This window comes from Oncorhynchus masou, unplaced genomic scaffold (assembly GCF_036934945.1).
Source record: "Oncorhynchus masou masou isolate Uvic2021 unplaced genomic scaffold, UVic_Omas_1.1 unplaced_scaffold_1162, whole genome shotgun sequence".
NCBI lineage: Eukaryota > Metazoa > Chordata > Actinopteri > Salmoniformes > Salmonidae > Oncorhynchus > Oncorhynchus masou.
Window position 1 is genome coordinate 1 of NW_027001379.1, and position 12,500 is coordinate 12,500.

Below are 12,500 nucleotides of genomic sequence, written 5' to 3' on the forward strand. Positions count from 1 at the left end.
TTTTTAGTCCAGCACTAGACTCAATATGTGTCCAGGAAACAGGCCCCATATGTATTACTGACAGTGTTTGTCCTTGTTCAGGACTCCACACACTGGCTTCAGATTGAACCCTTGACTTCCACTGTCCAGGGAGTGACAATGTTCAGGTAAAATAACTACTTGTAACATTTCATTCCACCTGCTAGTGTATTTCCCCATTACCTTTGGGAATAGTCTTCTAATCCAACCTCTCCATTTGACCATGGACCCTCTCTACCACATCTTGTTGCTGCCTTCAGGCACAGGACACCCAGAGGGAGTTATGAGTGCACAGTGTCTGGCCTCCGCTGGCTGTGTGAGAGAGATGTCATTCTGAAGTATCACTTCAGGAACTGGGAACCCTACAGTCAACTTCTGAAAGACATGCAGTACACACAAGGTGGTCCATTGCTGGACATCACTATGGAGTTAGGTGAACTGGAGGAAGTTCATCTGCCACACTTTGTCTGTTTAGGTAAAACCATATAGAAATAGTATTCAGAAAGACATTTCCATGTAACTGAGTTTCACTTCCTGAGTTATTGAATTAACTGTTTTGATAGTTTGATTTTACTGTGATCTGTTACTGCATATTCTTTGTATTTTAGTTGGATGAATAATACAATATTTGTCTTTCTGTCTCCTTTTTATTGTGTTGTTCAGGGACCAACCCTTCCCTGAGGAATGAGATGAAGATTCTTCATGTAGAGGAACATGGAGTATCTTTAGAGGAAGTGCATGAGGTCACCAGATTCCATGCTAAGATTCTCCATCCCAAGTTCTCAGCTATCTCTGTTATACTGAGCTATATCCTTTCTTGGAATGTAGATGTCCACTGTGAGCTGATGCTCTATCTGACAGTGAAAAGGGAAACATTAATTCCACGCCTGTACCTGTTCCCCAGTAACCCCGGCCAAATACAGGTGAGAGACCATTATTATAGAGATGACCTGAACTAACCAATGGTGCAGTTTATGTTGACACTCATTACATGAAGATAAGTGTGTTACTTTTTTTCTGAATAATGTTTGCTAGTTTTCTGAATAATGTCTGAATCAGACTATACATTGACTGGCTGGGTATTCCGTGACTCGTTTCGCAGGCTGTGGAACAACAGGAAATAAAGTTTCAAGGGTCTAAAAGGTTTCCCAACACAAGACCAGAGCGTCCTTCAAACTGAAGAGTTCCTTCAGACTGAACATTCCCTGTTCTACCTCCATCAATCCACCGGTACAGTTTTAGTAGACTAAGAACATGAATCTGACATTTAAGTCACATTTCTATGCATTGATCTCGCCTCTCTCTGTCCTCTGTCTCTCTCTCTCTCTCTCTCTCTCTCTCGCTCTCTCTCGCTCCTCTCTCTCTCTCTCTCTCTCTCTCTCTCTCTCTCTCTCTCTCTCCCCCCCTCCCTCCTCCCTCCCTCCCTCCAGAGGATTCATCTCATACATAGAGACACCACACCAAGCTTTTTCAGGGCGGTTGTGAAAATGACAGGGATTGACATTGAGATGGGTTATTCAGTGATGATGAGACGACAGCGTGGAAAGAAATAGTACCAACAGGTAGGAGCCTCTGTCAATCATCACGTTGTACTTTAGTACCAGATGCTATTTAGAGTGATATAACCTCATGTTGTTTATCTTGTTATCTTTGTTGTTTATCTTTTCAGATGAATACATCTCTGACACCCGTTCAACAAGTAAGTAAACATGAGTTACAGAGCATTTGGAAAGTATTCAGACCCCTTGACTTTTTCCACTTTTTTTCTTACGTTACAGCCTTGTTCTAAAATGGATTCAATTGTTTTCTTTCCTCATCAATCTACACACAATACCCCATAGTGACATCACAATACCCCATAATGACATCACAATACCCCATAATGACATCACAATTACCCCAGAATGACAAAGCAAAACAGATATCACATTTACATAAGTATTCAGAACCTTTTACTCAGCACAGAGTATCTCCCATTCTTCTCTGCATATCCTTTCAAGCTCTGTCAGGTTGATGGAGAGTGTTGCTGCACAGCTATTTTAAGGTCTCTCCAGAGATGTTAGATCGGGTTCAAGTCTGACTCTGGCTGGGCCTCTCATGGACATTCAGAGACTTGTCCCCAATCCACTCCTGTGCTTTCTTGACTGTGTGCTTAGGGATGTTGTCCTGTTGGAAGGTGAACCTTTGCCTCAGTCTGAGGTCCTGAGCGCTCTGGAGCAGGTTTTCATCAATGATCTCTCTGTACTTTACTCCATTCATCTTTCCCTTGATCCTAACTTGTCGCCCAGTCGCTGTCACTGAAAACATCCCCACCGTACAGATGCTGCCACCTCTATGCTTCACTGTAGGGATGGTGACAGGTTTCTTCCAGATGTGAAGCTTGGCATTCAGGCCAAAGAGTTCAATCTTGGTTTCATCATACCCAGAGAATCTTGTTTCTCATGGTCTGAGAGTCTTATCATGCCTTTTGTCAATCTCCAAGCGGGCTGTCATGTGTCTTTTACTGGAGGAGTGGTTTTCCGTCTGGCCACTCTGACATAAAGGCCTGATTGGTGGAGTGCTGCAGAGATGATTGTCCTTATGGAAGGCTTGCTCATCTCCACAGAGGAGCTCTGTCAGAGTGACCATTGGGTTCTTGATCACCTTCTTGACCAAGGCCCTTCTGACCAGACTGCTCAGTTTGGCCGGGCGGGCCAGCTCCAGGAAGAGTCTTGTTGATTTCAAACTTCTTCAATATTAGAATGATGGCTACCACTGTGTTCTTCGGGATCTTCAATGCAGCAGATTTGTTTTGGTACCAGATCTGGGCCTTGAGATGTTCTTTTTTTCAGAGCTCTACGGACAAAGTCCTTCGACCTCCTGGCTTGGTTTTTACTCTAACATGCATCGTCAACTGTGGGACTTTATATAGAAAGGTGTGTTCATTCCAATCAATTGAATTTACCACAGGTTCATTCCAATTAAGTTGTAGAAACATCTCAAGGATGATCAATGGGGAAACAAGATCCATCAGCTCGATTTCGAGTATCGTTTAATAAATGTGTAAAAATGAGCAAAAGCCTGTTTTTTGCTTTGTCATTATGGGATGTTGTGTTTAGCTTGATTTTAGAAAAAGGCTGTAACGTAACAAAATGTGGAAAAAGTCAAATTTTCGGGAATGCAATGTACAAACCAATGACTTGAGGGCCAGTCAACAGGGTTTACTGTAGGACCTGGACTAGTCCACTCAACAGGGTTTACTGTAGGACCTGGACTAGTCCACTCAACAGGGTTTACTGTAGGACCTGGACTAGTCCAGTCAACAGGGTTTACTGTAGGACCTGGACTAGTCCAGTCAACAGGGTTTACTGTAGGACCTGGACTAGTCCAGTCAACAGGGTTTACTGTAGGACCTGGACTAGTCCAGTCAACAGGGTTTACTGTAGGACCTGGACTAGTCCAGTCAACAGGGTTTACTCCAGGACTTGATGTAGATTAGCCTGGTTCTGAATGTGCCAATGACATCTCCTCCAGGACTTGATGTAGATTAGCCTGGTTCTGAATGCCCCAATGACATCTCCTCCAGGACTTGATGTAGATTAGCCTGGTTCTGAATGCCCCAATGACATCTCCTCCAGGACTTGATGTGGATTTAGCCTTGTTCTGAATGCCCCAATGACATCTCCTCCAGGACTTGATGTAGATTAGCCTGGTTCTGAATGTCCCAATGACATCTCCTCCAGGAGTTGATGTAGATTAGCCTGGTTCTGAATGCCCCAATGACATTTCCTCCAGGAGTTGATGTAGACTAGCCTGGTTCTGAATGTCCCAATGACATCTCCTCCAGGAGTTGATGTAGATTAGCCTGGTTCTGAATGCCCCAATGACATCTCCTCCAGGAGTTGATGTAGATTAGCCTGGTTCTGAATGTCCCAATGACATCTCCTCCAGGAGTTGATGTAGACTAGCCTGGTTCTGAATGTCCCAATGACATCTCCTCCAGGAGTTGATGTAGATTAGCCTGGTTCTGAATGTCCCAATGACATCTCCTCCAGGAGTTGATGTAGATTAGCCTGGTTCTGAATGCCCCAGTCGTGTCTGTGAAACCGTTCCTAAATGTGAATATGTGGTATGTTTAGGTCGTTGTTTTTCTCAATACTTTTATTTTAGGAGTCTGCTTCTAAATTACTGAAATGTAAATGTACAAATGTAGTTAACCTGACTCTTGTTGGGGGCAGGAGGTCCGACTGGTTCTCCAAAACTGCAGCTGCGTTCTGTACGGACGGAGTTTGTGAAACGAGTGTCAAGACCTGTCCTCAATGAACTGCTGGACGGACTCCTGCAACACACAGTCATCAACCAGGAGGAAATGGAGTCAGTGAAGGTGATCGCTGAGAGGGCAGAGAAGGCACGTGACGTCATCGACATGGTGTTGAGAAAAGGAACTGAGTCGTGTTCCAGGATGATCAACCTTCTTGGGGAGATTGACCCCTATCTTTGGTCAATGCTTCAGATTAACAGTGTTGGGGTTCCAACCTAATGGTAGAATGGATAGTAACAGTGTTGGGGTACCAACCTAATGGTAGAGTGGATAGTAACAGTGTTGGGGTACCAACCTAATGGTAGAATGGATAGTAACATTGTTTGGGTAGCAACCTAACGGATAGTAACAGTGTTGGGGTAGCATTCTAATGGTAGAATGGATAGTAACAGTGTTGGGGTAGCAACCTAATGGAGAGTAACAGTGTTGGGGTACCAACATAATGTAGCAACCTAATGGTAGTAACAGTGTTGGGGTAGCAACCTAATGGATAGTAACAATGGTGGGGTACCAACTAGTGATGTGTGGGTCTCATCTGCAGTCCCCACGGTTAAATCTGTGTGCTTAGGGTCATGAAATACTGTGTGGATGAAGGGCGGGTGTCTGGTAGGGTTGAATGAAGTGAAAACAATACCTTAAAAAAATCCATAAATGTATCATTCTAGTGCAATTTACATTGAGGTTTTTCTTTCATTGTTTTAAGCTATCTGGCAGTCTGAGATATAATACCTAACTGTACCTAACTGTGTGCACCAGATGCTTTTGGGAATGGTAAAAAATGTAATATGTTCAGATGGGGTTGAATAAATAAAACTATCCTGTACCTTTAAAGCAAATCGATGCCTCCTTCTCTGCCCACAGTTCATGTTCTATATTAGCTGGTGGGGGGCTTTTCACTTCATAACATATAGTTGGGTGGTTGGGTTAATAGCAGTAGAGGACTACCATGGCCAACCAATCGAGGACTACCGTGGCCAACCAATAGAGGACTACCGTGGCCAACCAATAGAGGACTACCATGGCCAACCAATAGAGGACCACCGTGGCCAACCAATAGAGGACTACCATGGCCAACCAATAGAGGACTACCATGGCCAACCAATAGAGGACTACCATGGCCAACCAATAGAGGACCACCATGCCCAACCAATAGAGGACCACCATGGAAAACCAATAGAGGACCACCATGACCAACCAATAGAGGACCAAAGTGGCCAACCAATAGAGGACTACCATGGCCAACCAATAGAGGACTACCATGGCCAACCAATAGAGGACCACCATGGCCAACCAATAGAGGACCACCATGCCCAACCAATAGAGGACAACCGTGGCCAACCAATAGAGGACTACCATGGCCAACCAATAGAGGACTACCATGGCCAACCAATAGAGGACCACCATGCCCAACCAATAGAGGACCACCATGGCCAACCAATAGAGGACCACCTTGGCCAACCAATAGAGGACGACCATGGCCAACCAATAGAGGACCACCATGCCCAACCAATAGAGGACCACCATGGCCAACCAATAGAGGACTACCATGGCCAACCAATAGAGTACCACCATGCCCAACCAATAGAGGACCACCATGCCCAACCAATAGAGGACCACCATGGCCAACCAATAGGGGACTACCATGGCCAACCAATAGGGGAACACCATGCCCAACCAATAGAGGACCACCATGGCCAACCAATAGAGGACTTCCATGGTAGTCTATCACTATAGTGATCAGACTGCATTGTAGTACCCAGTTACCACACACACACACACACACACACACACACACACACACACACACACACACACACACACACACACACACACACACACACACACACACACACACAAGTTTTGTTATTCTAGCCTCGTGGTGACCGAACATTGACTTCCATTCAAAATCCTATCTTTTCTAACCCTCACCTTAACCTCAACCCATTTTAATTAACATTTTTAAATGAACCTTTATTTAACTGGGCAAGTCAGTTAAGAACACATTCTTATTTACAATGACGGCCTAAGAACAGTGGGTTAACTGCTTTTTTCAGGGGCAGAACGACAGATTTGAACCATTTACCCATAACCCTAATGGTAAACCTAACTCTGAACCTAACCTCTTACCCTAATGGTAAACCTAACTCTGAACCTAACCTCTTACCCTAATGGTAAACCTAACTCTAAACCTAACCTCTTACCCTAATGGTAAACCTAACTCTAAACCTAACCTCTTACCCTAATGGTAAACCTAACTCTGAACCTAACCTCTTACCCTAATGGTAAACCTAACTCTAAACCTAACCTCTTACCCTAAACTTAACTCTAAACCTAACCTCTTACCCTAATGGTAAACTTAACTCTAAACCTAACCTCTTACCCTAATGGTAAACCTAACTCTAAACCTAACCTCTTACCCTAATTGTAAACCTAACTCTAAACCTAACATCTTACCCTAAACTTAACTCTAAACCTAACCTCTTACCCTAATGGTAAACATAACTCTAAACCTAACCTCTTACCCTAATGGTAAACTTAACTCTAAACCTAACCTCTTACCCTAATGGTAAACCTAACTCTAAACCTAACCTCTTACCCTAATTGTAAACCTAACTCTAAACCTAACATCTTACCCTAAACTTAACTCTAAACCTAACCTCTTACCCTAATGGTAAACATAACTCTAAACCTAACCTCTTACCCTAATGGTAAACTTAACTCTAAACCTAACCTCTTACCCTAATGGTAAACCTAACTCTAAACCTAACCTCTTACCCTAATTGTAAACCTAACTCTAAACCTAACATCTTACCCTAAACTTAACTCTAAACCTAACCTCTTACCCTAATGGTAAACATAACTCTAAACCTAACCTCTTACCCTAATGGTAAACCTAACTCTAAACCTAACCTCTTACCCTAATTGTAAACCTAACTCTAAACCTAACATCTTACCCTAAACTTAACTCTAAACCTAACCTCTTACCCTAATGGTAAACATAACTCTAAACCTAACCTCTTACCCTAATGGTAAACCTAACTCTAAACCTAACCTCTTACCCTAATTGTAAACCTAACTCTAAACCTAACCTCTTACCCTAAACTTAACTCTAAACCTACCCTCTTACCCTAATGGTAAACCTAACTCTAAACCTAACCTCTTACCCTAAACTTAACTCTAAACCTAACCTCTTACCCTAATGGTAAACCTAACTCTAAACCTAACATCTTACCCTAAACTTAACTCTAAACCTAACCTCTTACCCTAATGGTAAACTTAACTCTAAACCTAACCTCTTAACCTAATTGTAAACTTAACTCTAAACCTAACCTCTTACCCAAATTGTAAACTTAACTCTAAACCTCTTACCCTAAACTTAACTCGAAACCCAACACTTTCATTTAAAACAGCATTTGTCCTCATGGGGGATGTGGGAAATGTCCTGCCGGGGCGGCAGGGTAGCCTAGTGGTTAGAGCGTTGGACTAGCAACAGGAAGGTTGCAAAACCTCAGAGCTGACAAGGTACAAATCTGTCGTTCTGCCCCTGAACAGGCAGTTAACCCACTGTTCCAAAGGCCATCATTGAAAATAAGAATTTGTTCTTAACTGACTTGCCTAGTTAAATAAAGGTCAAATTGAAATAAAATGAAATAAATGTCCTTGTTGGAACTTATAGAACCATTAAACACACAAATAACAGTTCATTTATGATGTATTTATTTAAACTGTATTTAACTCGGCAAGTCAGATTCTTATGTACAACGACGGCCTAAGAACAGTGCCTTGCTTCGAACGACAGATTTTTACCTTGTCTGTTCCGGGGAACCGCTCTAGCAACTTTTGAGTTACCTGTCAAACGTTCTAACCACTAGGCTACCTGCCGCACCAATCAGATATGATCATAGATGAATAATAACAGTTTATTCATGATGTATTATGTATTAATATAATAATGTATTATCACTATCGTCACCATCGTCACTATTATTATTATTATTGAAGGCGATAGTATTTTAAGTATAAGGATGACGTGGGTAGAGGGGCTGATCGCGGAGCCTGTGGGAGGGGTTGTCAATATACCACAGCCACAAAGTCAAGATTGGCTTAACGTCAGCGTTAGGCAAAGTGTTAGCAGTGTGGTTTTGGTTAGGGTTGATGTTAGGTTATAAAATCACATTTTAAGAAGATATATGCGGGCTTAGCCATAATTGCTGGCTGTGGTAACTAGTGACGACCACACGCGCACACCTCAGTGGCAAAACGAGGGGACGCGCTATAGACGCACAGACAGCTAGAAATGGAAATGCAGACAAAATGCAGCGTCTCCGCTCTGTGAGCTGCATACACCAGATTCACTGCCCTAAATCCTCCCAATAACGCTGTTGTCGTTGCAAAAAAAAAGGGATTTAGGTTTAACAATCGTCCTTCGCGGCAGACAGCGTTTGGTGACTGGACTAGTGGTGCGTCTTCCGTTCTGTCGCTGCCGCAGAGCGTTCTTCTTCTCTTCAGTCGAGCCAGGGCTGTTGTACAGAAGCCATCGCTGTATGATTCGCCTTGTTCTGCGCTGTTTTCAGCCTTCTATCTATTCGTTCGTGCGGTAAAGCGCTGGTGGTGAAGTCAACGACAACGCTAGTGTGGATCTAGTGGGCGCATTACATCCATCTCTATCGCGTCTACGGTCTGCTACACTGCTGTCGCTTTCAGGATGGCGCTAACGATTTGCACGAGATTCACCGATGAATTCCAGCTTTTCGAGGAGCTGGGGAAGTAAGCGTGCATGTTTGGATTGTCTCGTGCATGTTTGGATTGTTATTGATGTTATTTGTTATCCGGTAGCAGTGTCCTTCTTGCTATCATGTAATAGCCAGGCTATTCTGCTGATCCTACCTTCGTTTAGGACGTGGATAGGGCACTGTGTGCGCGTGTGCACGCGACCTTCGGTTCATATGTGAATAGGCTACATAGACCGACAAATTATATTTTCATAGCTCTATGGATGTCATACGGGATTGGATCAAAATGTCAAGCCTTCCTATAGCCTATCAGAGTTGACCTGGCCTTGTCAAGCATTCCTATAGCCTATCGTAGTTGACCTGGCCTTGTCAAGCATTCCTATAGCCTATCATAGTCGACCTGGCCTTGTCAAGCATTCCTATAGCTTATCATAGTTGACCTGGCCTTGTCAAGCTTCCCTATAGCCTATCACAGTTGACCTAGCCTTGTCAAGCATTCCTATAGCCTATCATAGTTGACCTGGCCTTGTCAACCATTCCTATAGCCTATCATAGTTGACCTGGCCTTGTCAAGCATTCCTATAGCCTATCATAGTTGACTTGGCCTTGTCAAGCATTCCTATGGCCTATCATAGTTGACCTAGCCTTGTCAAGCATTGCTATAGCCTATCATAGTTGACTTGGCCTTGTCAAGCATTCCTATGGCCTATCATAGTTGACTTGGCCTTGTCAAGCATTCCTATAGCCTATCATAGTTGACCTGGCCTGGAGAATATATATTATTCCCTCGTCCTCTCTATAGTTTATTTTTATTTACACTTCCTGATGGTGGTCCGTCTCTTATATAGTCCATCTCTTATATAGTCCATCTCTTATATAGTCCATCTCTTACATAGTCCATCTCTTATATAGTCCATCTCTTATATAGTCCATATTTTATATAGTCCATCTCTTATATAGTCCGTCTCTTATATAGTTCATCTCGTATATAGTTCATCTCTTATGGTGGTCCATCTCTTATGGTGGTCCATCTCTTATATAGTCCATCTCTTATATAGTCCATCTCTTATAGATTCCATCTCTTATATAGTCCATCTCTTATATAGTCCATCTCTTATGTAGTCCATCTCTTATGGTGGTCCATCTCTTATCTCTTTTATATTCCATCTCTTATGGGGGCACATCTCTTATATAGTCCATCTCTAATATAGTCCATATCTTATATAGTCCATCTCTTATATAGTCCATCTCTTATATATTCCATCTCTTATGGTGGTCCAATTTTTATATAGTCCATCTCTTATATAGTCCATCTCTTATATAGTCCATCTCTTATATAGACTGTGTCTTATATATTCCATCTCTAATGGTGGTCTATCTATTATATAGTCCATCTCTTATATAGTCCATCTCTTAAATAGTCCATCTCTTATATATTCCATCTCTTATATAGTCCATCTCTTATATAGTCCATCTATTATATAGTCCATCTCTTATATAGTCCATCTTTTATATAGTCCATCTCTTATATAGTACATCTCTTATATAGTCCATCTCTTATATAGTCCATCTCTTATATAGTCCATCTCTTATATAGTACATCTCTCATATAGTCCGTCTCTTATATAGTCCATCTCTTATATAGTCCATCTCTTATATAGTCCATCTTTTATATAGTCCATCTCTTATATAGTCCATCTCTTATGGGGGCACATCTCTTATATAGTCCATCTCTTATATAGTCCATCTCTTATATAGTCCATCTCTTATGGGGGCACATCTCTAATATAGTCCATCTCTAATATAGTCTATCTCTTATATAGTTAATCTCGTATATAGTTAATCTCTTATGGTGGTCCATCTCTTATGTAGTCCATCTCTTATGTAGTCCATCTCTTATATAGACTGTGTCTTATATATTCCATCTCTAATGGTGGTCCATCTACTATATAGTCCATCTCTTATATATTCCATCTCTTATATAGTCCATCTCTTATATATTCCATCTCTTACATAGTCCATCTCTTACATAGTCCATCTCTTATATAGTCCATCTCTTATATAGTCCATATTTTATATAGTCCATCTCTTATATAGTCCGTCTCTTATATAGTTCATCTCGTATATAGTTCATCTCTTATGGTGGTCCATCTCTTATGGTGGTCCATCTCTTATATAGTCCATCTCTTATATAGTCCATCTCTTATAGATTCCATCTCTTATATAGTCCATCTCTTATATAGTCCATCTCTTATGTAGTCCATCTCTTATGGTGGTCCATCTCTTATCTCTTTTATATTCCATCTCTTATGGGGGCACATCTCTTATATAGTCCATCTCTAATATAGTCCATCTCTTATATAGTCCATCTCTTATATAGTCCATCTCTTATATAGACTGTGTCTTATATATTCCATCTCTAATGGTGGTCCATCTATTATATAGTCCATCTCTTATATAGTCCATCTCTTAAATAGTCCATCTCTTATATATTCCATCTCTTATATAGTCCATCTCTTATATAGTCCATCTATTATATAGTCCATCTCTTATATAGTCCATCTTTTATATAGTCCATCTCTCATATAGTCCGTCTCTTATATAGTCCATCTCTTATATAGTCCATATCTTATATAGTCCATCTTTTATATAGTCCATCTCTTATATAGTCCATCTCTTATGGGGGCACATCTCTTATATAGTCCATCTCTTATATAGTCCATCTCTTATATAGTCCATCTCTTATGGGGGCACATCTCTTATATAGTCCATCTCTAATATAGTCTATCTCTTATATAGTTAATCTCGTATATAGTTAATCTCTTATGGTGGTCCATCTCTTATGTAGTCCATCTCTTATGTAGTCCATCTCTTATAAAGACTGTGTCTTATATATTCCATCTCTAATGGTGGTCCATCTATTATATAGTCCATCTCTTATATAGTCCATCTCTTATATAGTCCATCTCTTATATATTCCATCTCTTATATAGTCCATCTCTTATATATTCCATCTCTTATATAGTCCATCTCTTATATATTCCATCTCTTACATAGTCCATCTCTTACATAGTCCATATTTTATATAGTCCATCTCTTATATAGTCCGTCTCTTATATAGTCCATCTCTTATATAGTCCATATTTTATATAGTCCATCTCTTATATAGTCCGTCTCTTATATAGTTCATCTCGTATATAGTTCATCTCTTATGGTGGTCCATCCCTTATGGTGGTCCATCTCTTATATAGTCCATCTCTTATATAGTCCATCTCTTATAGATTCCATCTCTTATATAGTCCATCTCTTATATAGTCCATCTCTTATATAGTCCATCTCTTATGGTGGTCCATCTCTTATCTCTTTTACATTCCATCTCTTATGGGGGCACATCTCTTATATAGTCCATCTCTAATATAGTCCATATCTTATATAGTCCATCTCTTATA

General features: G+C 41.1%; 1 long non-coding RNA gene and 2 pseudogenes across 1 annotated transcript; all 3 read left to right on the forward strand.

Moving 5' to 3' along the window:
- Positions 1-68: 68 nt before the first annotated feature.
- LOC135529413 (uncharacterized) lies at positions 69-753 on the forward strand. Its single transcript, XR_010453696.1, has 3 exons — positions 69-146; positions 279-493; positions 682-753. It is a non-coding gene; the product is annotated as an uncharacterized LOC135529413 (long non-coding RNA).
- Positions 754-863: 110 nt separating this feature from the next.
- LOC135529414 (uncharacterized) lies at positions 864-4,899 on the forward strand (annotated as a pseudogene).
- A 4,124-nt stretch (positions 4,900-9,023) lies between these two features.
- The window catches only part of LOC135529416 (calcium/calmodulin-dependent protein kinase type II delta chain-like), a 95,281-nt pseudogene continuing 91,804 nt past the window's right edge, over positions 9,024-12,500 (forward strand).